Source organism: Camellia sinensis, chromosome 5 (genome assembly GCF_055761805.1).
Source record: "Camellia sinensis isolate YWXY chromosome 5, ASM5576180v1, whole genome shotgun sequence".
NCBI classification, from domain to species: Eukaryota; Viridiplantae; Streptophyta; class Magnoliopsida; order Ericales; family Theaceae; genus Camellia; species Camellia sinensis.
The window spans coordinates 168,611,518-168,639,340 of record NC_138965.1 but is presented as its reverse complement, the minus strand read 5'-3'; the positions used below and the strand labels follow the sequence as shown (position 1 = coordinate 168,639,340).

At 33.8% G+C, this 27,823-nt stretch overlaps 1 pseudogene across 1 annotated transcript; it reads left to right on the top strand.

Annotated features, from left to right (window-relative positions):
* Positions 1 to 1,418: 1,418 nt before the first annotated feature.
* LOC114295989 (telomerase reverse transcriptase-like) lies at positions 1,419 to 27,823 on the top strand (annotated as a pseudogene). The gene is made up of 15 exons (XR_014331197.1): positions 1,419 to 1,787; positions 8,465 to 8,583; positions 8,909 to 9,005; positions 10,063 to 10,134; positions 10,417 to 10,482; positions 10,594 to 10,756; positions 14,532 to 14,965; positions 19,937 to 20,063; positions 20,345 to 20,489; positions 21,017 to 21,283; positions 21,469 to 21,479; positions 21,568 to 22,949; positions 25,085 to 25,654; positions 26,815 to 27,091; positions 27,330 to 27,823. The product of XR_014331197.1 is annotated as a telomerase reverse transcriptase-like (transcript).

The following is a 27,823-nucleotide window of genomic DNA, read 5'->3' as shown; positions in this document are numbered from 1 at the left end:
TTAACCTTTTTTTAATTAAAATTTACAAAAAGATAAAATAAATTTAAAGAGTCAATAATTTTAATATTATTGACAATTTTAATATTATTATTATTTTTAATCTCCCTATTTCTTCTAATTTTTTTCATTCCTATCAAAATCAATCCATTCAAACACACATAGTACACATGCAGTTATTGGTTGGCTTGGGACATCGTTAAGTGTCTTAATAGTGTTAGGATGATTACAAAATATAAAAATACATGATAAATTGTGATTGATGTAAGATATTTGAAAAGTCAATAATTAACTTATTTTAGTTAAAATGTACAAAAAAATAAAATAAATTTAAATAATCAATAAGATAAAATATCATATTAAATTTATAATCATTTTAATTTTTTTTTCACAAATATCATATTAAGTTTTAAAAAAATTCAATCATTTTTTTAAACATAAATATTTTAACATAATAAAAATTTTAAAAAACCTATCACAATGGTCAACTTTTCAAATGAGGTGAATGTATCCTTGGCAAGAGTGACAGTTAAAAAGACGCGACGGGAATTAAGGGATGGTTTGGGATAATTTAAATAAGCCTCTGTTTGGCAAGTTAGTTTTCAGGCTTTTTTGGCTATTTTAGCCACAAAAAACAAAATAGGCTATTTTAGCCATAACAAACAAAACATCACATCCAACCCATAATTATTACATTCTTCTCTCACAAAAAAAGTCAAAAAAGCTAAAAAGTCAAAAAGTCCTTTCCAAACCAAGCTTTTTAGCCCAGGCTAAAATAGCCAAAAAAGCCAAAAAGCCAAAAAGCCAACCCACTTCCCAAACCAAGCCATTTTTTATTTTTTATGAAATACGGATTGGGTTTGAAGTGATGTAATAGAGAAGTGATGTGATTTAAATATGATAGTAGATTTTTAACTTTTTGACTTTTTTTAAGATATCCCAAACAAGACCTTAGGAACAATGTTATATGCATCAATTAGGTCATGTTTGTTAGACGGATTGGATTAGGTTAAATTAGTATTCCCATGACTAATAGTTCAAGGATTACAAATTCCTTTAAATTGTTTATCATATCTTATATTTGAATTGAATTAAGATTATAAGAAGAGACTAATAGTTCAGACTTTAACTTAGTTCTCTAATTTATATTCCACTCCCCTATATGGGATTGGATAATCTATTATGAGATACTATATCTAAATAGATTATTAGTTCGTACTTCGTTGAACCAAACATCAAATTAATAATTTTATCAGACTATTAGTCCAGTCTCAAACTCATGTCTATCCAAACAAACATAACTTTAATATATTAATTAGTATATCAATTAATGATATAATATAATTTTAAATTTTTTAATATTTATAATACGATTAATGAATAATGTCAATAAGTACATAATTAATGCATGTAATACCACAGAAATTAAACCCTCTGTAATTTTTTAGGTTGAATTTCCATTCCATTTCCAACTCTCTCATTTGTCTGTGGCAATGGCGAAGAAGCGGAAGAGAGTACCGGAGGTTCTATGGAGGTTATTCCACAACCGCGCTCGCACTCTAGCCGATACCGTCATCTCTTTGATTCCACCATCTCCGCCGCCGGCCGAGTGCCGTTGCAAAGGGCGGCGATGCATCGGTTGCAGCGGCCAAGGTTACGTGTCGTTCCTCCTCAGGCCAGACGACCCCTCTGAGTATCGGAAACTCTTAACTCACTGCTTCGTTGTCGTCTCCGACAATGCTCCTCCTCTCTCAACTTTCCGTCCCGACTGTCGCTGGTCCCAAGACGAGGTCTCTCTCTCTATGTATGTGTACTTTTAGGGGCTTTTCCCATATTAAGCCTCTTTTGCATTTTATTTCCCAAACTGTCTAGTTTGGACGGATATTTCAAACTAGGTTAAAGTGCTATTATAAATCGCGCTTTTACTGTTTGGAGTCCAAAATTTGATGAATAGTGAAAGTGCTATTGCAAAACGCGCTTTTAATTAAGAAATCGTTGTTTCAAATCGCGTTTTTACTGTGCATATAATTTTTATATTTTTTTTATTTTTTATAGAAAACATTATTGCAAATGACGTTTCTACTGTTGAATCAAGACCAATCCACATTCTGACATACAGAGACACCCACACACACCCACAACACTAAAGCATTGAAATAATATAATTTTTATATATAATAATAATTTATAATAATCAATTATATAATTTTTATAATTTTCGTAAATATAAATCATTTTTAGGTTATGGATGGTTTGATTTATAATACCTATGTAAGGGTAAAAATTTTTATAATAAAAAATAATTTTTGTAATTTTTATAATCAGAAATAATTTATAAATTATCAAAAATAATTAATAATACGTATGTATTATAAAATTTTTTATAATAATTTATAATACGTATGTATTTACTTTAAATAAATTATATATAATACGTATGTATTATATATATAATTTTTATATATTTACTTTAAATAAATTATTTTTGATACGTATGTATTATATATATAATACGTATGTATTATATATATAATTTTTATATTATAAATTGTTTTTGATAATTTATAAATTATTTTTGATTATAAAAATTGCAAAAATTATTTTTGATTATAAAAATTTATTTAAATAATAATTTATTTAAAGTAAATATATAAATATATAAAATTATTATATATTTAAATAATAATCTATAATAGATTATTTATATAATAATCTATAAATTATATAGATTATAAAAATTTATAAATTATTTAAATAAAAATTTATTTAAAGTAAATATATAAATATATAAAATTATTATATATTTAAATAATAATCTATAATAGATTTTTGATAATTTATAAATTATTTTTGATTATAAAAATTGTAAAAATTATTTTTGATTATAAAAATTTTTACCCTTACATACGTATTATAAATCAAACAATCCATAACCTAAAATTGATTTATATTTACGAAAATTATAAAAATTATATAATTGATTATTATAAATTATTATTATATATAAAAATTATATTATTTCAATGCTTTAGTGTTGTGGGTGTGTGTGGGTGTCTCTGTATGTCAGAGTGTGGGTTGGTCTTGGTTCAACAGTAGAAACGTCATTTGAAATAACGTTTTCTATAAATAAAAAAAATAAAAAAAAATTTATGCACAGTAAAAACGCGATTTAAAATAGCGTTTTTTTTAGAAAATTTTTTTTATGTTAAAAGCGCGATTTGAAACAACGATTTCTTAATTAAAAGCGCGTTTTGCAATAGCGCATTCACTATTCATCAAATTTTGGGCTCTAAACAGTGAAAACGGGATTTGTAATAGCGCTTTAGCCTAGTTTGGGAAATCCGTCCAAACTAGGCCTAGTTTGAGAAATAAGATGCAAAAGAGGCTTAACATGGGAAAAGCCCCGTATTTTTATACTACCAATTATCTTTGATGGGAGGACTAATCATTGTTTATTATTTATTTATAAGAATAACACGCATCACTAAAGTAGAGACTTAAAATAATTTTTAAAATTTAAAAATATTTTTACGAATTGTTTGTCAATTATATATTTTAGTCAAAAAAAAAATTAAAAGATCTAAGTTGTTATATGGGATTTTTATTGATAAATCTCATTTAGAAGTGTTTTAACCCAAAAAGTCTATGAAGAAATTTATTAACCCATTTAGTCTCACGTATGTATAATTTTATTCTATAAAGTCATTTTTTTTTATTTACACTTTTTTTTTAGACTCTTATGCTCTTATATTTAATTTTGATACCATTACAAATATTTTTGAACGGTTAGCAATTTTATGATATAAATATTCATATTTTAACATTCACATTAGTAAGAATGTAAAATTGGCCCGTGGCCCGTGGGCAGCCCGAAGATCGCCCCCGGGCCAGGACGGGCTCGGTCCGTTGACAATGTAAATATTCATATTGACATGTTAACATTCATATTGATAGAAGTGTAAAATTGGCCCGGGGCCCATGGGCGGCCCGAAACTCGCCCGTGGGCGGCCCGGCCCGGCTTCGCCCGTTGACAATGTGAATATTCACATTAACATATTAACATTCACATTGATAGGAATGTAAAATTGACTCGTGGCCCGTAAGCGGCCCGAAACTCGCCCGCGGGCCCGGCCCGGTCCGGCCCATTTACAATGTGAATATTTACATTACATGTTAACATTCACATTAATAGGAGTGTAAAATTGGCCTACGGCCCGTAGGCGGCCCGAAACCCGCCCGCGGGCCCGGCCTGACCCGTTTACAATGTGAATATTTACATTGACATGTTAACATTCACATTAATAGGAGTGTAAAATTGGCCCGCAGCCCGTGGGTGGCCCGAAGCCCGTCCGTTGCCTAGGGCGGGGCGGGCTGTAAATATTTATATTTTAACATTCACATTGGTAAGAATGTAAAATTGGCCCGTGGCCCGTGGGCGGTCCGAAGCTCCCCCCTGGGTCGGGGCGGGCCCGGTCCCTTTGACAATGTGAATATTCACATTGACATGTTAACATTCACATTAATAGAAGTGTAAAATTGGCCAGCGGCCCGAAACCTGCCCGCGGCCAGTGGGCTGCCCGGGGCAGGCTCGGCCCGGCTCATTAACAATGTGAATATTCACATTAACATATTAACATTCACGTTGATAGGAGTGTAAAATTGACCCGTGGCCCGTAGGCGGTCCGAAACCCGCCCGCGAGCCCGGCCCGTTTACAATGTGAATATTCACATTGACATGTTAACATTAACATTGATAGGAGTGTGAAATTGGCCCGCGGCCCGGAGCGGGTTCGACCTGTTGACAATGTGAATATTAACATTGACTCACATTGATAGGAGTGTAAAATTGGCCCGCAGCCCGTGGGCCACCCGAAGCCCTCCCACGACCCGGGGCAAGCTCGTTTGGGCCCGGGCCCGAGCCCAACCCGAGAACTTGGGCTAGGACCTGGGCCATCACTTTGAAGCTCGGTCCACATAAGGCCCATTTAAGGCTCAGCTCGAGACCCGGCCCACTAGAGGCCCGGTGTCTTTTTTGTGGAAAATAATAAAATTTTGGGAGAAAAAATTAAAAAGAATTAAAAAAAATGGCGAGGCTCACCCAAGCCCGATCCAAGCCCAAGTCTAGGCCCAAGCCCCTTGGCTCGACCCACCGGGGCACCTAAAGCCTGAATACCTTTGTGCCAGGGCTAGGGCCTAGGCCTAATTTTTTGGCCCGTGGTCCGGCCCGGCCCGGCCCGACCCGACCCGAATTTTAGCAAGCACCCACGAGGCTTTACATGGGTTGGCCCCGGCCCGGGCTAGGCTAAGCCCCTACACATTGATGATATGAACATTCACATTGACGATGTGAACATTCACATTAGGGATATTTTGGTAATTATGTCACCCATAGGATGTGAACATTCATATTAGGGGTATTTTGGTAATTATGTCACCCATAGGACTTATTGAAACATAAGAAAATAATGTGGACTAAATGGAACATAAGTAGATGAAAAGGGTATTTTGGTCTTCTTACCTCAAATAGGAACATTCACATTAACGGTGTGAACATTTACATTGACAGTGTGAACATTCACATTGGCGATATGAACATTCACATTAGGGGTATTTTGGTAATTATGTCACCCATATGTTAGGGGTATTTTGGTAATTATGTCACCCATAGGACTTATTGAAACATAAGAAAATAATGTGGACTAAATGGAACATAAGTAGATAAAAATGATATTTTGGTCTTCTTACCTCAAATAGGAACATTCACATTGACAGTGTGAACATTCATATTAACGATGTGAACATTCGCATTAGAGGTATTTTGGTAATTATGTCACCCATAGGACTTATTGAAACATAAGAAAATAGTGTGAACTAAATGGAACATAAGTAGATGAAAAGGGTATTTTAGTCTTCGTACCTCAAATAGGACCTAATGGAATAGTTAAAAAGAATATGGATTGGATGGAATAAACCTCTTAGAAAAAGGATTTATCAAAAAAGCTCCCTTGTTATATCATGCTTTCTATTTTTTTATATTTTTTTTTTGTAAAAAATGAAAAAATTATTAAAATAACATATTCTCAAACGACACCTTAATTCACCGCTTAGCTTTTCCATTCCTACCCTATGGTCACCACTTGTCTGTTTCAATATACACCAAAACTCTCCATCTTTACTACTATGCACACCAAAAACTCTCCATCTTCAAAATAGAGACCATCTTTGCTGGTGGTGATCTCCATCGTAGGTGTTGAACTTCATTGCCGGCGGATGGTTTCATTCAGCCTCCATCTTTGCTAGTGTTGATCTCTATCGTCGGTGTTGAATGCTCGTCGTTTCAGATTGCCCGTGGAGGGTTTCATTCGGCCTTCATATTCATCGGTTTTAATCTTCATCGTCAGTATTGAACTCTCATCATCGTTTTAGATTGCCATTTTCACCCTTGATTCGATTGTGTATTCAACAACACAATCAGTTTCAACCTTGTTACATAACCAATGAATACTGACTTAATGGGTTCAAAAATTTATATCTAAACAAAGAATAAAATTTTAATTTATTTTAACCGAACTAACTTAAAATGTTCAATTTTTAATGTATGAACATGTAATATTTGATCAATTTTAATAATTTGAACAAAATTGTGTTGTTCAAATATAAATAATCAAACATTGTGTAAAAGGTCGACTCTGATTATCCGAACACATGACAAACCAATTCATCTTCCCAACATACGAATGAGATAAATAAAAAATCAAAAAGCTAAATCATAAACTAACATTTTCAATGTTTATATCGGAACCAACTATCTCAGCGTTATCCACGGTGTGCAAATCTTCAAAACTAATCGATTTCAATATACTTAAACCTTAGATCTTTAAAGGTAATAATGTTTTGAGTTTGGAAAATAAGTACAACGGAGAAGAAAATAAAGTGAGCTAATTGATAATGAATGATATCATGAGCGTAATATGTTAACGGTGAAGATGATGAAATAATACAGTGTTTATATGTTTAAACCCTAAACCCTATAGGTGATGATAGGGTGTGAAGAGTATTTTGTATTTTTAAATATGAAATATTTGAATGAGTAGAATACACCCTCATATTGTCCTTTATGGTCTTTTTATTTGAGAATATTATTGAAATATAAATTTAATCTGTTAATGGTGTGTACTGAACGGACCAATTTGCACCCTTCTCCCTCGTTTTGCCTGTTGTTAGCATGTTTGGAATTGTTTTCGGTTTCTTGACTTATTAGTTTTAGTTTTAAAAGATTGTTTTTAATTTTATTTTTGGGGTAGTTTTTAGTGAAAATTTCCTGCATATTTTTATTAATTTTGTAATCTTATTTTATTCTTTAGATGTGTCTAACCTTGTGAAATCAATGTGAAAGAGTTCATTAAAAGGGCAATAAAACGAAAATGTGGTATTTTTATTTTTTTGACTTCAATGAATTTAAAAAAAAAAAAATTACAAATATTTTATTTTTAGTGCATCTAGATTAGATTAAGTACATTAAAAAGGTAAATAAATAAAAATCACTAAACAAGATGATCGTCTAAGTGGCATTGTGGAAAAAAGTAGATTGTTATGATTATTACTAGGGAAATAAAAACCCATTGATATTTCAAAATGTGTTTGTTCTATTTCTCGCATGTTCAATGTCATTTTCATTTAGATTCTTCATGAACCAACAAAAGATTGTTGACCTAGTCTTTTTTGGGGAAGATAATGGGTAATATGTAGTTTTTTTGGCCTTTATTTCTTTATTTCATTCTTTCTTTTGTTGTCAGGAGATTTTTGATCTTCTACTACGTTCACTTGAAAGGGAATGGTGTCACCTTAGTCATCATTGCTTTTTTCTAAATGGGGGTATTATGGCCTAAAGGCAAACATGTTGGAAACTTGTGCTTCTTATTTCATTTTATGTTTCCCTTGTTTCATGTTTGAGTTACCCTACCTTAGGTGAATTTCTATCTTGCTTCAATCTGCAAAACAAAAATTAGATGTATTAGTCAGGCGCACATAAAGTCCTTGGACTTGCGCCTTTTAGTATGCTCTAGGCTCAAGAAATGCATGCTTTTTTTTTTTTTTAAATGCAGTTGTGTCTTTGTCTTTATCTTTTATATTTGTTATTGGTCACTAATTGATAGTCCTTTTGTCATATTTATGGTTGTATGGCTAGAAAACATCTTAATACGCTTGTTTTGTGGCTTGTGTCAATGTGCCTTTACATTGCTAGTTGAATTAATACATCATAATTTATGTGCCGGGATATTTTCTATTTAAGTTGCCCTAATATGACTAGGCAGTATCTTTGGAAAAAACTTATCTTAACTTTTGAGAGCATGAAAACAATTTGTTCTCTAAAAAGCAAGCCAAGTATTTCTCAAATGCTATTAGAACAGTTAAGATTTATGTAAATCCCGTATATCTGACCTGTTAGTACTTGTTATGGTTACAGATTGTTAAAGGGACTATCGAAATGATAATGCACCAGCATTCCCCTTCATCAAATGTCTTATGCAGTGATTATGATATGGCAAGTGATTTTCTGATGAACTTCTATCTTTGTGCTACTTTGTTGCTATTATCATTGAGTTGATGATTCCTTTACGTTGTATCAAAACTTTATTTCTCTTGCTCTGAGTTGGCTGCGTGAGAACTTCTCGTTTTTATGCTATTGTCTATCTTGTTCTTCTCTATTGTGCATTTTAAATTTTCTACCAGCTACATGGAACCCTTTTCATTAGGATTGTCATTCCCTTAATGCATTTGGAAACTTATCTTAGCTTCCGTGTTCTTATTTGTCAAAACTTGTTTTTACTATTAACCAGTATGAATATGCTCATTAAACCTTTTTGACCTTTTTGTTGCATAATCATGGTATTGATGATATTTTTGATAGATATGTTACAAATTTTTGTTTAAAAAGAGTAACTATTCTTGAACATTCGAAGTTTCATACTTTGAGTATATTCAAACACTCTGCCTTTATCTACAAGGTATGTCAGGATATGTATTCTCTCTTCTCATCAAGAGCTGTGCTGGCTTTTTAGTGACTTTGTCAGACTTTCATTGTGTTGTTTGTATAACTGATAAAAATTTGAGGACAGTCAAACCATTGTTTAGTTTGTCAAAGTCAATACTCTGCATATAGGGTAGTCAGCAATCAAACTCATAGTATACAATCAACTTGGAGAATGTAGACCTTGTCAATAGATGTTAGCCATATTGCAAATGCGTGCAAAAAATAAGGGAATGTGGCCTTATGGAAAGATTAGAGGTCTTCTCCCTTGGATGATTGAAACTCATTTCTTGAAATCTCTTTCAAATTAAAAGTTGAGGGGTCCCATCCAGAAATGGGGCATATTTACAATTTTTAATAGTTGAGGGGTCTAAATGAAAGGTTTTAAAATTGAGGGGGCTAAAGTGATATTTCAATGATTGTTGAGAGGGTGTCTGAGTAACTAACCCTAAAATTTAGTAAGGAAACAATTTACACTTAAAGTAGGTTTTGTTGGAATGAAAATGTTTAGATGGATGAGGTAGTACAAGAAATGAATGAATTCAAGGGAAGTTGTAAGAGACGTCATTTAAAGATGAAATGAGTGGAAGTTGTTTGAGATGGTTTGGTTATGTGTAATGTAGATTGAGGTGGAAGGTGCCAAAATGATGAGAGGAAGGCCAAAAGAGGTGTGGGTTGATTTTGTGATGTGATGAATTATGATGATTTACTCAACGGAGAAGCTACGTGCTGTAGTACGTAAGCTCTACTCAGCCTAGAGCATTGATTCTGCATAACCGGATCCTTGTAACTGAGGCCAAATATTTGGGGGTTAGCATTGTTGAGTTGAGTTTACTGCATATCAATTGCTTGTTAAATGAGTTACTTCTTCGCTGAGCATGGCCACATTGGTTTGAATACTTCTTGATGTACTGGAGCTTTTGTGGGTAGAAGATACTGTTTTGTTTGCTAAACGTGCACCTGGGTTAACCAGGTTACTGCAGCTTTGTTGCAGGAAATTTGTTTACCTGACAAATTGAAGCAATACCTAATAGATGCAGTGTCGAAGCAGAGGCTATTACATCCTTGAGGTTATGGATGCTGATACTAATATTGCGAGTAAGCTGGTTAGCACAAAAAAACAAGCCTTATTGAAATTGTAATGCATTAGAATTATGGGATAAATTTGTACAATTTACTGAAACTGCTGGTTTGTTCATGTGAATGGTACCTTATTGGGCATACAAGGCCATGCAAATGGCAAGTAACATGCCATTGGTTATCTTAATTTCATTATTTTACTATTTCTGTTAGAAGGAATTTAAATGGTTTGTATGATTAAGGTGGAGCAGTTTGTTGGTTGATAATTAATGCTTCTGTATTGATAGTTACCATGTAATATCTGGCAGCGGCACCGTTCAAGCCCCACCATAGAGCTTTTAACTTGTTTAGCATGGGGCCTTCTCTTAAGAAGGGTAGGTAATGGGTACTTTGACATGTTTTTTGTTTGAAATCATCACTTTATTTTCTTCTTTGGAACATCTGTGTGTGTATATTATAGATGATCAGGGTAATATGATATGCAGGTTGGGGATGGAATCATGGTGTATTTGTTGAAGTATACTTCAATATTTTTGCCACTTCCTCGAAAGCAACACTATCAGGTGGCAGGTTTTCCTATCAGTGATTTTTGCTTTAAATCAAAGCATATATCAAAGCCTAATTATCAGCATTCTTCACTTGTCCTCGGTAAAGAAGAATTGGATCTTATTCATTTCTTGAAGATATCTGACTATATGTTGAGTTCATCATATTTTATTCTTATCATTTTTTCTTATACTAGTGAAAAGATGGGATGCAATTTGCAGTTTAATTTTTTTTTTTTTAAATGTTGCACGGACTGGGGTACAAGTATTGTATGCGGGTGTGTGTCCGAGTGTTACTCCTTTATGAACCTAAATCTTAGGATATTGCATTGGGGACGTGCCATGGACATATATATATTACATATTGTATTATTAGATATTTTATAAGTTATGTAACAATGTCCTTGAAATTAAATAGCATTTAGAAAGAATATGAAATTTCTATATTGCATCCATGTGAGAAGCTTGAAATGTTTCTTTATTAGCAAATGTGAGTTTCTTCCTTTTCAAAAATTGTAAAAAAAATTAGAGGATCCAAGTTTTTAAATCAGGTATAGACATCAGACACATCCCACACCCTTACCTTTGTCATATCTTGTAGACATAAGTACTGAGAGAAATAGAAGAGTTCATGTAACAAGGTTTATTTGTCCTTTTATCTATCAAATAGTGTGCGTAAATGAAAAATGGTTTATCAGGTTTCTAATGTTATATGGTTTGAAATTTGTATACAAAGTGGGCTACACTGGGTAAATCCTTTACGTGTTTTTAACCATTCTGAATTAGATTTATGTATGCAGAAATATTTTACTACTAGACCATTTTTTAAAAATTGATCCTGGTTGTGTAACCCCCCTTGTTAACTCACTCACCGTGAATGTTTTATTGTATTACAAATGATTGTTCTTTGGAAACTCTCAGTTCGATGGGATGATGCCTTTCCGAAATTTGATCGTATATGTTTATGGAAGGCACTCCTCAAAATCTTTGGCATATTACACACAGAGTGGCTTCTCTCACACTTGTTATGTATGCATGTAGGGATATATATGTTTTTACACAACTAATATATACGTAGCCTATTGTTTTTCCTTGGGAATAATGCTTAGCAAAAAGGGTAAAAAAAGTACTGTTGGAAATAAGACAAATGCTAAATATCAACTTGGCTACACAAATTTTGTTTTTTCGTCTTGCTATATCTACTACACACATATTTGGCTAAAAAATAGGCTTGGCTGTTTCTGACTGTGTTTATGTATGTCATTTATTATTCTTCCTGAATAATTCCTTTTGAAGCATTAGCTTTCATAGGGAGCTAATGGGGGTGTTGGTTTGAGGCTAAATTAGCCAATAAAGGCAAAAAAAAGCCTAAAATAGCCAATAAGACAAATTGTCACATCTTACACATCAATCAATCACTTTTTCTCTCATAACATCCCAAACGCAACTTTTTTTCATTGGCTAAAATAGCCAAAAAACCAACTAAAATAGCCAACATCCCAAACGAGGTCAATATGCCATTACATCACAGTTAAATTTCAAGTTCTCCTTATTGTAAGTTGAATGTGACATATCTTCCTTCAAACTAAAACTCTAGTTGTCGTCTTATGTTATGATAATATTATTGATATGTGAAGATAGAAAGAAAAAGATTGATAGGCCAAATAATTAGTCAATTGTTGAAGTTGGGATAATATTTTCAAGAACTTCTAAACTGAAGTCGCAAAGTCAAACTTGTTGGTGTCAGAAGAGAGTGAATTGGCAAAACTCCAAGGAACATTTTACCAATTAAAAAATCAATTGGATGTTAGTTTTAGTTTTCTAATGATTAGTTGGTTTTCTCTTCCCTCAAGTTAAACCGATTTGAAAATTTAACTTAGCCAAGTTAAACATATGTTGTTAAAAGCATCCACAGACAAATCGCAACAAGATAGTAGACACATTGATTTAACATGGAAAACCTTGAGGAAAATTCTTTTCAAGGGAAAAACCACGAACACAACCAGCCAACTAGGCATCGCTTTTGACTTACCTGTACCCTACTTTGGTCTTAGGTGGTATTGGAGGCTTCTCTCTATGGTGAAGGGGTAGTAGTTTGGGCATCAAACCCTTGGTTAAAAGCAGGGGGCGTTTCATTGGGAGGAGGAGGATTCATTATCTAGAACAAAAATACAATTATTAGGCTATTTATGCTTATAGGAATCAGTGTAAACGAGAGAAAAAATTCAGATTATTAGAGCCATTTCAACCCAAAAAATAAAAAAATAGCAGCATGCCACAACAGAGTATTACAGTAGTCAGAGAGCTAAAACTAAACTTAAAACAGTAATCATGAGAGTATGTTTTAAGTGCACTTTTGTATATATGTTTTGCTTTAACTACTAAGCACTCAGTTTGGTTTTAGTTTTCAGAAAATTCTACTTTTTCATTTTTCCGTAATTTTTTGTTTTCACTGATTTTTTTTTTAATAATTTAAGCGTTTTTCTTTAATTTTTAGACACACCTAACATAAATACACTTAAAAAGTATAATATTTGTGAATTTGTTTTTTAAAAATTCACTAAATACCAAAAATACAAAAAAAAAAAAAAAATACAAAAATAAGCTACATTTTTTGTATTTTGCGTATTTTTAAATTTTTAAAAATATTTTACTATTTAGATACATCTAAGTAAGGTATATCTAAAAAAGTAAAAAAAAAAATTGCTTAAAATTTAAAAATATTCACTAAAAACAAAAAAACACGAAAAATAAAAAATTCAGTTTTCAAAAAACTGAATTTAGAAAACTGAAACCAAACACACAGAAAAGTTTTTGTGCTTTGCGCTTTAAGCATGCTTTTTACCAAAACTGCATTTTCCTGTTTTGGTTGCAACCCTGAAATGAGCCGGAAATTTTTTTTTGTTGTTTGGCTAGTGGGGAAAATCATTATTATTTCATGCTTCCAAATAATTATATAAACAAGAACTTTCATTCACAACATGAATATTATTTAGAGCAACTAGAAAATCAACCTAGCAAATGGCCTTGTGGCATATTGGCGTCACCCCAACGCTCCCATGGGGAGGTTAGGGGTTCAAGTCCTGGTAGGGTCATGGGTGTTGCGGTGGGTTTGGGAGGGGTGGAGTATTTGGCAGATTTTGCTGATAAAAAAAATAAGAAAAAAAGAAAAGAAAATCAGCCTAAAATTAATTTTTTTTCTAAAGACACATTCACTAGTTGTGGCGGGTTGGTGGCAGTGGTGGTGGCAAGATGGTGGTGGTGGTAAGTTGGGGTGATGATGGTGGAGCTGGTGTGGTGGCAGTAGTGGTGAGGGAGTGGCGGTGGTAGTGGTAATTCTAGTTAGGTCTGAAAAATGTTTTATGCCTTTTTGAAGGTGGAAAAATATTTTCCTCCCAAATCAACTCATTTTCCTTTCCATTGATTTTTGTTTTCCATCATACCAAATACAGTAAAGCGCAAATTTGTTTTCCACCAAAACAAATGAAGCGTTATCTATATAACAACTACCTATTCCGTTGTGAATTCATGTATAACCTTGATTATTAATTGCATCATCTTTGGGCACTTGATGCCTTTACTGGATATTTTTCTTGACATATTAGGCCTGATTCATTTTTGGACTGTCCTTAAACTGTACTGTTACGATTTTTTTTTATGTTCTTTACCTTATTGTAGCAGCAATTCATCTTTCTCTTCTTTTACTGGTTATATTTTACTCTGTTTTCATTTGCTTTTGTACAATTTGTTTTTTATTTTATTTCCTTTTTCAATTAATTAATCTGTAGTTTTTGAAGTCATTACTTCCTCAAGATTGATCAGATATTATACCCTTAGGAATTTGACAGATTGGTGATTGTCTTCAAACTTTTTATCAGGATCTGGAAAAAAAAGGAAAAGAATTGATGAAGTTGACTTAATGTCAGAGAAAGAGCAATCCAACAGTGCCTTTGGTGATATTGTTCCCTCAAGTTTAGTTGGTTGTTTTGGTTGTAACGGTACAAGTTATTCAACTTCATTCAGCAGGAATTGTGGGATCAAGAGCCATCAGGAGAGTTTGTCTGGGGAAGCTACATTATGCACTGGAACTGATAATGCTAATACCGAAGGAAATACAAATGGGGAACACCAAGAATGCTCAAACCAGATTACAGCAAAGTCTAGAAAGCGTCTAAGACAATTTAGTTGGCAGCGCCACAGGAAGCGTAGGCAATTGGACATTCAAGAAACCTATTCTTCGACCCAATGTACAAAAACTATGAGCGATAGAGAGAGACCATCTGAGAGGCCTCAATCTGGTTTGAACACAAGTGTAAGTATTCAGGAAGAACAGTGTTTTTTTATTTTTGAAGAATTTGTCAAACAAAATTTGGATTTATGCATTTCTTGTACTCTTATTTCTCTGTGTTTTGCAGTTTCATCTTATCAACCAATTAGGGATTTTTGATATACTTAAAACACTTCTATTTAGATTTTTACTATAGTTGAAGTTCTGGAATTAATGCTCTTCTTATCTTGATTTTTTTGTCTTTCATTCATTAACAAAATTGTTAGTTTTTGAGAAGAGAAGAAAAACAGAAAAATGAAGAATAGAAATTGAATGAAATGAAAGAATAAAAAACAGGAAATGATAAAAGCTGATATGATGCAGCAAAGAGTGATGATTTTCATTCATACTGGTGCATTACATTTATAGTAAGAATATCTAAACTGAAAAGATAATGAATCCCAAAAATTATGGTAACAAACCAAGATTTCTGATAACACTAACAATATCCTAAAGAATAGGACTTATTGACTGGAAAAAAAAATCAAATTCTAGTTATTGACTGAAACTAATCAAAGAAAAATTCAATGTAGCAGTCCTGAAGCAAATTATTAACAAAAATCACTAAATCAATACTGTATATAATTGAGGCTGCTAACTAGCTGTCATTCCATAAAGCCTCTAGAATCTGTTTAAGTAGCATGAACCAGATGGAAAAGTTAACTTAAATAAAATAAATAAATAAAAAATAAAATTCACATTTGATAGAATTAGTAGTGAGGTTATCATGCAGCATTTTTAGAAAATGAAAACTCGTTGTGGACAATTGTAAAATTGATGTCTTTATTTGACTTTTGTTGAACTGATAGTATTAATATCCCCAAGTTATGTTTTTAAATATAATTAGACAAGTTTAGTTACTTATATTGATGTTATCGGAAACTATGTTGCATGGTCTTAGATACTAGTATCAAGTGTGGGTGAGTGTCCAAGCGTCAAACCTTCCTAAGCCCTAAATGGATATTGTGATACGCATCGAAAAGTTGGGTATTGATACGTAGACATGCCTTGAACATTTAAATATATTGCGTATTATGATATGGGAGAGGAAAACAAGAGATTTTAATCAAATTAAGTGCATAATGAATGATGATTCTAAGGTATTGGTGAAGGATGAAGAGATTAAGGAAAGATGGAAAAACTATTTCGAGAAACTATTAAATGAGGAACATGGAGGTACGTCTATAGGGGAATAAATAGCCAGTATTACGATAAACCAAGACTATAGGTTCTATCACAGGATTAGGAACTTTAAAGTGGAGATTGCACTTAAGAAGATGAAATCAAATAAGGTTTTAGGACCCAATGATATCCCTATTGAAGCTTGAAAGTGTTTTGGTAAAAAGGGAGTTGCTTGGTTGATTAGGTTGTTTAGCAAAATTCTGTTGACTAGGAACATGCCAGATGAGTGGAGAAAGAGTATTTTAGTGCCAATCTATAAGAATAAAGGAGATGTCCAGAATTGCAACAATTATAGAGGAATCAAGCTAATGTGTCATATAATGAAAGTGTGGGAGAGGGTGATGAAACGCCGATTGCGAGATATAACAAAGGTGTCAGAAAATTAATTTGGGTTTATGCCTGGCAGGTCAACAATGGAAGCGATCTATCTTTTGAGGAGAGTAATAGAAAAGTATAGAGAAAAGAAAAGAGACATTCATATAGTATTTATCGATCTTGAGAAAGTATATGATAGAGTGCCTCAGGATATAATATGGTGGGTGTTATAGAAGAAAGAGATGACAAAAGATTACATTGATGTGATTAGGGACATGTTTGAAGGGGTGGTGACCACTATTAGATCGCCGGTTGGAATGAATTTCTTATCACTGTCGGGTTACACCAATGATCTACCTTAAGTCCTTATCTTTTTACTTTAATTATGATGAGTTGATGAGAAATATTCAGGATGACGTGCCCTGATGTATGCTTTTTGCAGACGATATCGTGCTAGTGGATGAGACTAGAGAAGGAGTTAACACAAAGTTGGAGATTTGGAGAAAAACACTTGAATCTAAAGGATTTCGGATAAGCAGAACTAAGACAGAGTATATGGAGTGTAAATTTAATAATAGTAACAATGAAAGCAGAGGAGAAGTGAAGATTGAGAACCAAAAACTGTCTAAGAGTGAACATTTTTATTATTTAGGGCCGATTATCACAACAGCGGAGGAGATTGATACGGATGTGGCTCATAGGATTAAGGCGGGATGGTGTAAGTGAAGAAGTGCGTCTGGGGTACTGTGTGGTAAACGAATACCCACTAGACTAAAGGTAAGTTCTATAGAACGACTATTAGACCAGCGATGTTGTATGAGACGGAGTGTTGGGCAATCAAGAAACAACATGTAGATAAGATGGGTGTGGTTGAGATAAGGATGCTAAGGTGAATGTGTGGTAAGACTAGACAATGCAGAATTAGGAATGAGTGTATTCTGGAATGGGTAGGAGTAGCACAGATAGAAGATAAGTTGAGAGAGAATTGATTGAGATGGTTTGGTCATATTCAACGGCGACCAACAGAGGCAGTAGTGAATAGATGCGATGCAGTGACTGTAGATGGAAGTGTTAGAGGACCAGGTAGGCCTAGATTAACGTTGGCTAGCATTGTAAATAGAGATATGGATTTACTTAATTTGACTAATGAAATGGCCTTTGATAAAGTCGCGTGGAGAAGAAGGATTCATGTAGCCGACTCTATTTGATGGGATTTAAGGCTTGGTTTGGTTTGGTTTGATTTGGTATTATGATATTCTGACATAAAAAGTAAATTATTAGGAATGTACTTGGAATAAAAAGGGATTTAGGGAAAAATGGGGATTTCAATTTCTCATCAATATTATTAAGTTTTCCTTATTACCAAATGTAAGCTGCTTCTTCTTCGAACGCTGTTAAAATTAGAGAATCCTACTTTGGGTGTGAGTGTTGACACAGGTATACTAGGAGGAATAGAAGAGTCCGTGTAACATTGATTGCGAATATATTATAAATTAGTGTATTGTGTGAAAATTGAATTTGATGATTTTGTGTGAAATTGAGTGTATTAAAAATAAAAAATGCTAGGGATGCCAAAAAAACTACCAAACACACCCATGTGAGTATTGTGTAGAATTTTTTATAGTGTTTTTTTGGGTCCCTAGCATTGCTCATTAAAAATATAGCATTGATGATTTTTGTTGAATGACCCCACTGCATGATTTTCATGGCTATGCCACTTTTCTTTGCCTAGTTGCTAAGAAGCACTGACACTTCTAAAATGGTGGTGTGAACGTGTCGTGCACCTGACACTAGTCGGACACTTCGCAGCATGTGTCGAACACATGTCCAGCATGTTCCATTATTTTTTAAATTTTGTTAGACTTGGACACATTTTGGAGTTCGGACACTTGGGTGACATTACATGTCCATTGCTTAGACACTCATGAAACGTATTAAAGAATTGTTTTTTTTTTTGTAAATTTGTACTTATTAATCCCTCCTCTTTTAAATTCTAGAAATTAGTTTTAAGTTATTTTTTTTATTATCTTTAAATGAAACTATATTTTTTGTGCATATTCCCTACGTGTTGTGTCTTGCATTTTTTACAAAATTGTTGGGCGTGCTTTGAATTGCAGAATTGCTGTTTTGGAGAGGATTGTTATCCCTAGTAGGAGGTTCCTGCAACGAATGGATCAACTATTGCAAATGTATCTGTTAAGATGTTTGTTGGAATTAGTAAATATAACTAGATTAAACGGAGTTTGTCAGAGCTAATATCTTAGATTTAGCTTATATTAAACATTTGTATGATGATGATAAGTTACCTGTGACATTGCAGCTTACTAACTTTATGACATAGTGGCATCATTTTATTGGGTCCTAATATAAGTTAATATTGGTATCTTTTGGCAATATCATATATTAACATATGCCCCTTGAAGAGTGCAGACAAAAAATGGCAAAAATCTTGAAATGTGTAAAAGGATTTTTTAACGTGTGCTCTTAGGGTTCATATGTGAAGAAGCTTAAAAAGATTGTACATTTTGCATGAAAAGTGAGTGTAATAAAGTATGTACAATCTTTTTAAGCCTTTAGGGCACATGTAACAAGACCCTATGTAAAATACCTGAAACAGTGAATATTGTAGCAGTAAATATGTTTACTCAATGTGCTTTCGGGTTATCTTAACTCTATCATAATTTGTGATTGTATTGAATAAAATTTTGGATCCTTGATGACCATGATTATTGGAGAAGCCTTTATTTTTAATGCTGTGGACACTGGATAAAATCTTCCCTTTTACCTTCAATAGTTTCTTTTTTCTGTTACTCATTAAGCCAATGTAGATTTCTCCAAGGACAAGAAAAATTAGAACTGAATATTTTTCTGTTCTCTCAAAACATACTGTTATCAGTGAGTTCTCTGTCATTTCCTGGTGATATGAACCAAACCCAGATAGAAATAACACAATACATTTCTTCTGATTGTTGTCATGTTAGGTAGGAGTTAAGCATCAGATGAGATGTAACACTGTAGGCAATGTTACAGTTAGAAAACTTACAGAATCATCTCAAACTCTAGAAGACTTATTTATACGTCAAAGTTTTATCTAAACAATGTATTAAATAACAAACCTATTTTGGACCATAGTGATAAGGCTACAATATTGCGTATTATGCTTTAGTATCTCAAATCATGCTTGATGGAACTTGAGATGAGTAAATGGTTCTTATGCTTGAGGGCGATCAAAGAGACTTGGGGAGCACCGACCAAAAGACATATTGCTAATTGAGAACTTTGAGGTGAAATATTTCCTACTGACAGGGGAGAAGACTTTGGCTGCTTTTTTTGAATGGTATATGAGCCTTCCCCCCAACATGCACACACAAAAAGATTTTTTCCTGTTTCTTTGCATGTATAGAGCCTTTCCCCTTATTTTCTGGATTCTAATAGTTTCTAGATTTGGTCTATCTGCAGATGCCACTGCAGTGCTCTTGTTGTTTGGTGCTGCAAACTCTCCAGCGTGTCACCAGAGAAGCTGGGATTGATAAGCAATTCATGTTCTATAAATTGGAATGTTCTTCATCAGTTTTTCCAAGAAAACGTATCCTCTTCTGTCACTTATAATATAGTTTCCACTTCGTGCATATGCAGCTCTCTCTCTCTCTCTCTCTCTCTCTCATAAGCCGCTTATGTTTCTTGTTAACGTTATTTGATTTCGTAATTTTAATTAGATGATCATACCCAACTAGCTAATTGCTTAAGAACTTCCGTTTGTTATTGTTTTGAGGCCTTGACTTTAACTTTGTGATGTTATTGGATGTTATGGAACTTTGTTATTTTTCTTTTCTTGGAAAAGAATTAATGCAACTTAACTTACTTCAGATGTATTGAATTCTTTGAAGCCCAGTTTCTCTTGTGCCAATGTTCTTTTTAAGGATATATTTGGCTTATCTGATGCCACTCTTAGTGTTCTGTCAAAGCCATGCTTCCATAGCACTAATTGCTGTCTCAGTAACAACAAATGCCTGTAAGTGGAGCAATAGCTTCAATATAAACTTGATTTTGCATTACCATACATTATTTTTTTCACAAATATATGAGTTCTGGTGCGTACTTCGGTTTATTTGATCCTCTTCTTACTTTGGGGTGTACATAGGCATCATAGGCTCTGCCTAAGAAAACTTATGCGGTATACACTGTTACGACCTATAAAGGAGAAGAATAAATGAGATGGTTTTCGTGTAAACAATGCTGAGGTGAGGTCCCGTTGAAAGGTTCATATTGTACATCATTCTTTAAGATTGTGAAGTATGATATATATCATGGGGGCATTTTTTCACTTGCATAATTTTGTTCATCATTTCCTAGTGAGTGGCAGAAGTGCTAGTAGAACTCAGTTGTGGTTCTGAGGTTCTGAAATGGGGAGGGACAGTCAAAATAGACACAGGTTGGACTGATATGACAGAAGTCTCAACATGCTGAGACTGGTCTTTATTGGCCAAACTATACTACTGTTTTTGACTTTGTGTTCTAATCAATTCTTTTTGGCTCCAGATATCACTCACTTGTTAAATTGCTTAAAAATCTCATACACAATGCTCGGCGTTGCCAACATTTGAGGTTATTGGAAAAGCACTGTTCCATTCTATCCTCAGATCAAAATACTGAAGGAAGAGTTTGCTCCATCTTTGAGGTTAGTATTCCCCAGAAGACTGTGTTATGTTTGTTGTCGCAACAGAGGCAATATAGTATTTTTGTCATCTTTGAGGTTAGTATTTCCCAGAAGACTGCTATGTTTGTTGTTGTAACAGAGGCAATATAGTATTTTTATACTCTTCGAGGAATGGTGGGTTCCATAAGATTGAGGACTGTAAAGTTATCATCTCTCTCTCTCTCTCTCTCCCCTTTTTTCTTTGGTGGTTTCTTTATTTTTTCTGTCAGAATGTCTTGTTCCCCCGATGGTAATTTTTTTCTTCTATAGTAATGTTCAGGTTTTGTTCAAATAGTTCTCAGCTAGGCATGTTTGAACTACTCCATAAAAGAATTCTTTTAATTTTTTCATTTTATGTAATCTTATGGATGTAAGTATTTATCAGCTTTATGAGCACCTGACCATTTTGTCTTTTCATTAAAAAAGCAGCAATGCCTCATAAACTATATGTTAATATTTTTATTCTGCTTTGAAGTAGAAAGTGTAATGTTTGTCGCAATTGGGTCTCAGGGAAATAAATTCCAAACAAATTCTCTTGGGAAACGACATGCTAAGGTTCTACAGCAAGGAAAGTTACCACTTGATAAATGTAGTAGTTTGGAGACCGACCTTGGCAAGAGAACTCCTGAAACAAGTGATCATCAGTTTGTGCCAAGTCTATCTTGTTGTACAAAAAATCAAGTGGTGTCATTTATCTGGGTTTGCAGGAATATAGTTCCTCCAGATCTTGCTTGGGACTACTTCTAATTGGAGAATTTTGAGGAGGAACATCTCCAGGTTTGTTCGGCTTCGAAGATTTGAAAAATTCTCTTTAAAGCAGTGTATGCATAAGTTGAAAACATCATTTTTCCCTTTGCTGTCAAATAAGCACTCTTCATGCTGCTCGAATGATTTTGTGCTAAAGCACACAAAAGTGCAGAGTGCAGATATGCCTAGGAAGTGCAGTCAAGTAAACAATGTTGCTGATGCTATGAAACATGAAATTGTAGAGAAATGGATCTTTTGGTTGTTTTCATGCCTAGTAGTGCCCTTGCTGCAAGCAAACTTCTATGTCACGGAAAGTGAGCGTGGGAAACTAGATGTATTTTATTTTCGAAAATCAATCTGGAAGAAGGTTATGAACTTGAATGATCAGAACTATCGTCCATTAAATGATGCATCAGTTAGAAACATTATAGGAAAAAGGTCATTTGGGTTTTCAAGGGTTAGACTTCGTCCAAAAGGAAATGGAGTTAGGGTTCTAGCAAATCTTAAAGCATCATCAAGGATGCCAGTAAAAGAACACTCTTTGAAAGTTCTATCCTGTGGGCTGCTGGGTAAGTTGTCTTTGCATCCAAGACATGTTAAATACGACACTTTCAAGTCTGTGAACAATGTACTTCGTGATTTGCATGCTTTCCTAAAAGGTTTACAGATGAAAAAACCAGAGAAGCTAGGCTCATCAGTATTCGATTACACGATGATGTTTACAGAAAGTTATGCCCTTTCTTATCAGTTTTGAAGAATGGGTCAACCACTGTGCCTTCTGTATTCATTGTTGTCTGTGACGTGTCTAAAGCATTTGATTCTGTTAATCAGGATAAGTTGCTCAGTGTAATGAAGGATGTTATAGAGAATGATGAATGTCTTTTAAAGCTGTCTCATCAAGTTGTCTGCACGAAGAAATCTCTATGGGTTCGTCAGAACATAATCCTAGCAGACCAAGATATCAGCATTGGCTCTACTAAATTTACTTCTGCTTCTTACCATTCATTGCATGGCATTCTTGTCAATCAGGTATTTTGATTGAATTGCTTTTGGATATCACCCATTCTGTTTTGTACTTTGTTTTTGTTTCTATTAGATTTTCGTAATTTATAACCGCTTTTGGTGAAGTTGATGTTGTACTGCTCTTTGATATATATTATATATATACACTATTGCAATTTGTATTTATATGTTTATGATATTATTTTATTTAGAGCAAGATAAACTTATACCTGCTGTAAGAAACACTTCTTACATCCTTCCATAACTTTTGTTGGATTTGTTAGATGCACGTGATGCAACATCTATTGCACGGCGAAACAAGTATGAAGTCTAAGGGTCTCACGATCATGAAGAAGCTTTTTTGGTCCAAAAAAAGTGTCTATGGTAGTGTTTAGTAGTGAAGTGGATTTTAGTAATTTCATGATTTGCTGTACATGGGCTGTGGGAGTTGGCCATAGGTTTTCTTTTGGGTCAAGTTATTAAATGGATCATTAATACTACGTCTAGAATAGTCTTTGTGGTGAAAAGGGGTCAATTTTTTTATTTTTTGATTTCATAAAAGGGTTGGAGTAAAAATGGAAGTCATAGTGATAGCTGGTCTATATTATTCGTAGGTACCAAATACTCTTAATTTCTAAATTTGAGTCCTAGTCCTTGTAGGAGTAAGAGAGTCTTTAACCTATAAATATATATAATTTCAATAATTCAATGGAGTTGATATTATGGAAATTGGAGATTGAGTTGGTGTGAATTTGCCTAACTCTTGCAAGGGTGAAACACCTCTTTCTCTCTTCTTCTCTTTCTCCTTCTTTGTGCACATACCCAAGCTACTATTTTTGGATTACTATTTAAACCCAAAACCCTATCCAATGAAGCCCAAATCAACCCTAATCTCTTTTCCTACCTATTGGTTTTCAATTTAATCATTAAAATGCTAAATTACTTTCTGTTTCAGCGTTTAAATAGCCTCTATTCTGAAAATTCAGAAAGATTTCCTACATCAGCATGCACTTATATGTTCAGTGTGCATGATCAACATGAGAGTGGCATTCAAAGCTATAGTTGGGTTGATAAAAGATTAATCCATCAAAAAAGGTTCATAAGGGGTGTAAGGATAACTTTTACATCCAGTTTAATAAGTTTATCCTGCCCGATATACTTAAATGTCACTTACGTGTGACAAGATAACCTATAATATTCTAGTAAGCATCTAATATAATGTTTCAATTAGATTGCTGCAAAAAATAAATAAAAATTGTTGTACCTGTTCGTTGATGGATGGCATCACATACCCATATTCCTAGCATCATTTTCTATTTGATATTGCTCTTCATAATATGGATGCTACAAAGGTTGGTTGTAATGCTCCCAAGGACGACTTAATGTATACGAGTCAAAAACAATTCTGTGCACCTACTTTCCTAGAACTGTAATCAGCTATCAAGCACAAATACAAGCATGAGATACGAATATGATGCGATACAAAAAATAACCTTAGAAAACAAGATATGGATTATATTTGCTAATCTCATGCAATTCCAGTTCAGGCAACAAATCATTACAGTCAACCCTGCCTTTCGTCTCGAACAAAGTTTTGGCCAATACCAACGTGTTTCAGACATTTTGCTTTATCTTAGTCATTTCCGGTCAAGTACAGCGTTCCGGCTGTGTCCATACCTAACACACAACCCTCCATAAAAATATGTTTTTTGTATCCTCACTGTTTCCGTATATTAATTTTTTTGAAAATCACTGTCCCTGTGTTGATACCTGTGTCCGTGTTTGTGCTTCTTAGTTGGTCATCAAGGAACTATAAACAATTATGAATGGAGTGATGGACCTTCGCTTAGAAAATAAACAAATGCGTGACCAAGGCAAATTCCAACCCTCTACCGTTAAGCCTATATATATATATATATATATATTTTATCAGCGAAAGTTACTTGTAATTGTTAGATTAGCACCAATGGGAGTTAACCTCCCCACCCTTGCAAAGCACCAAGTGCTTGCCTCCTAATTCAACTTCTCCTTAGGGACTTATCCTTCTACTATATTCACTTATCCTCAACTAAGCAAGGCTGGGATTGAGATTTTCGAAAGAATAGTTTACGTTTTTGAAGAAGCTATGTTTGTCTTTTAATTTACTGCTTCTAATATTTCAGGGTTGGAGCAGAAAAATAAGGAAGGAAGAGCTTTACTTTAATTTAAATGAGCATGTGAAGCAGAATGTGCTGCAATTAGATAAAAAATATTACTTGCAACATGTTGGTATACCCCAAGGAAGTGTTTTATCTTCTCTGCTTTGCTCTTTTTACTATGGGCATCTGGAAACGAATGTAATACTTCCATTTCTTGAGAAGAATCCAGAACCTTCTACTGGATATTTATCAGAGACATGACGATTATGATGCTTCTGCTGAGGTAAAGAGAAGTGAGTCCCCAGTCATCACGTCATCTCCTAAATATATGCTATTTAGGTTTATTGATGACTTTCTTTTCATATCAACCTGCAAGAAGCAGGCTGCCAGATTCTTCTCCAGGTTGCAAAGAGGCTTTCGAGAATACAACTGCTACATGAATCAGGAAAAATGTGGCCTAAATTTTGATATTGACCAGAAATCAGGGATTACATCAAATCGGGTGCACATGGGGGACGACGGTATCACATTTCTTCGATGGTGTGGCTTGTTTATCAATTGCTGCACTTTAGAAGTTCAGGCAGACTACACAAGGTAACTCCCTTTCTTATTTGACTAATGATGTAGTCTTGGTTGTTAAAATCTTACGATTCACGATTCGATGCGAATTTCAACCAAAATGTTGGTTTTGATTTCCTTAGTTGAATCTTAAATTGAGTAAATCTTATGATTTGTTGCAGTTCACTGGGATTCGTTATGATTCACTTTTAGTTTTGTTTGCTTAATGCATGAAATGAGACTTTGTCATTTTTGCAAAATAGAAAAAGAGATCAATCAATTATATTATTATAAATAGCTTTATATGCAAATACAAATATGCAATTTTGTTGTATTGATATTTATTTCATTTTAAACACAGTATTTTTAAATGTATATACATGTATATAATTATAGATTATGCTAAATAAAGTGAATTTTACAATTCACGATTCACTATTTAGCAAAATGATTCTTGTTTCGATTTGCAACTTGACAACAGTGGATATGACTATGATAGCAGTTAGACGGTGAGTTTATTGGGATTTTTTATATTGATCTCATTATTGTCAGATCAACAATGACTTGGTACTGGCTGAAACTCAGACAATGCAACTATAATTCACAAGAATTAATGAAAATTTGCAGAAAATTTCTGAATAACAAGAAACAAACTCTGTAACAAGTAGACTGGTTTAACTAAAACATTCCTACATTCATTGTGAAGAGCAGTGATATACAAATAGCTATGAATTCTCATGGAAATATGTGGCTCGTTTGGCTACTATAATGTCAAAAAAGACAATGTGCAGTCATCAAAGTAAGAAACTATAAATATGCCAAATTTGATCACATCACATTTGAACCACCCAAAAGCTAACTAATCTTTTTCTTGCATATTATTTTTATATTAATTCTAAACATATGAGTATTTGGGGAAACATATCTTTTAGGACGTACATCTAGATATAAGCATTGAATTTGATTATGATATATTTTTGTTTGGCAAAAAGCTTTCTGTTTATAAGCTTCTAGTAGTTTTTGCCTAATCATCCAAATGGTAACCAATCTTTTTCTTGTGCATTGTCATACTAACTCTAAACTTGTATGAATATTTGTGGAAACATGACTTTCATCAGATTCATATATTTGTGGAAACAAATTAATGCACAATCTACCTTCATTTTAACTGTAACTCATCTTTGTCTACTGATCAGGTACCTGAATACCCATTTAAGTTCAACTCTTACTGTCTGCTGGCAAGGCAAACCAGGTCATCATTCGAAGGCAAAGTTGTGTGATCATCTGCGGCCTAAATGCCATCCCATATTCTACGATTCTAATATCAATTCAGCAGTTGTTGTGAGATTAAACATCTATCAGGCTTTTCTGCTATGTGGAATGAAGTTCCATTGCTATGTCTATGACTTGTCTAACATCTGCAGACTCAGCGCGAAATCATATATAGGCATTATTGAAGGGTCTTTCAGGTATGTACTCAGTTGTTACCTCAACATTCAGTACAACTTGGTATTTTTAATTAAATACTTTCTTTCTCAAATGACGTTAAATTAAGCGTTTTGCGTTGGCCAATAGGCTAACCATGTATATTTCTTTAGTAAAGTGTTTTCTTGTTTGAAACTACCCAGTTCTAAGTTGTATAATTCAATTATCAAAGCTTATTTCTAAGACCCTTCTTTTTGCTTTGTTGATTGATACGTATATGCGCAAGCTCATAAAAAAAAGGATGCATTCTATGGATGTTGATTCGACTTTCTGCCCTATTTTTCAAGTGGAGAAGGGAGAAGTTGAATGGCTTGGACTTGTGGCTTACATCCAAGTATTGAAGAGAAAACAATCACGGTACAAGGAAGTGTTGTCTTTGTTGAGGTCTAGATTGATAGCGCAAGCGAAGGCAAAATGTGTTTCTTCTATTCTGAAAGATGCAGTTGACGATTCACGTTCCCCTGTGATGTGGAAAATCATGTACTAGATCTAGAGACGGATAAAGTAGTTGTGTTGATTAACTTATGTTTCACTCTGAATGAAGAAACTTGTAGTTTTGAGCATTTCCTTGGTTGTCTGCCTTTTGATTACCATTTTCCTCTTCTATTTCAAAGATTGATGCTACAATGCTCGAACTAAATGTTAGATGATCTAAGGGGAAAATTAATTATTTTGTATTATCCAACGATCAAACAATTTCCAATCATGTTCCTTGTGAAA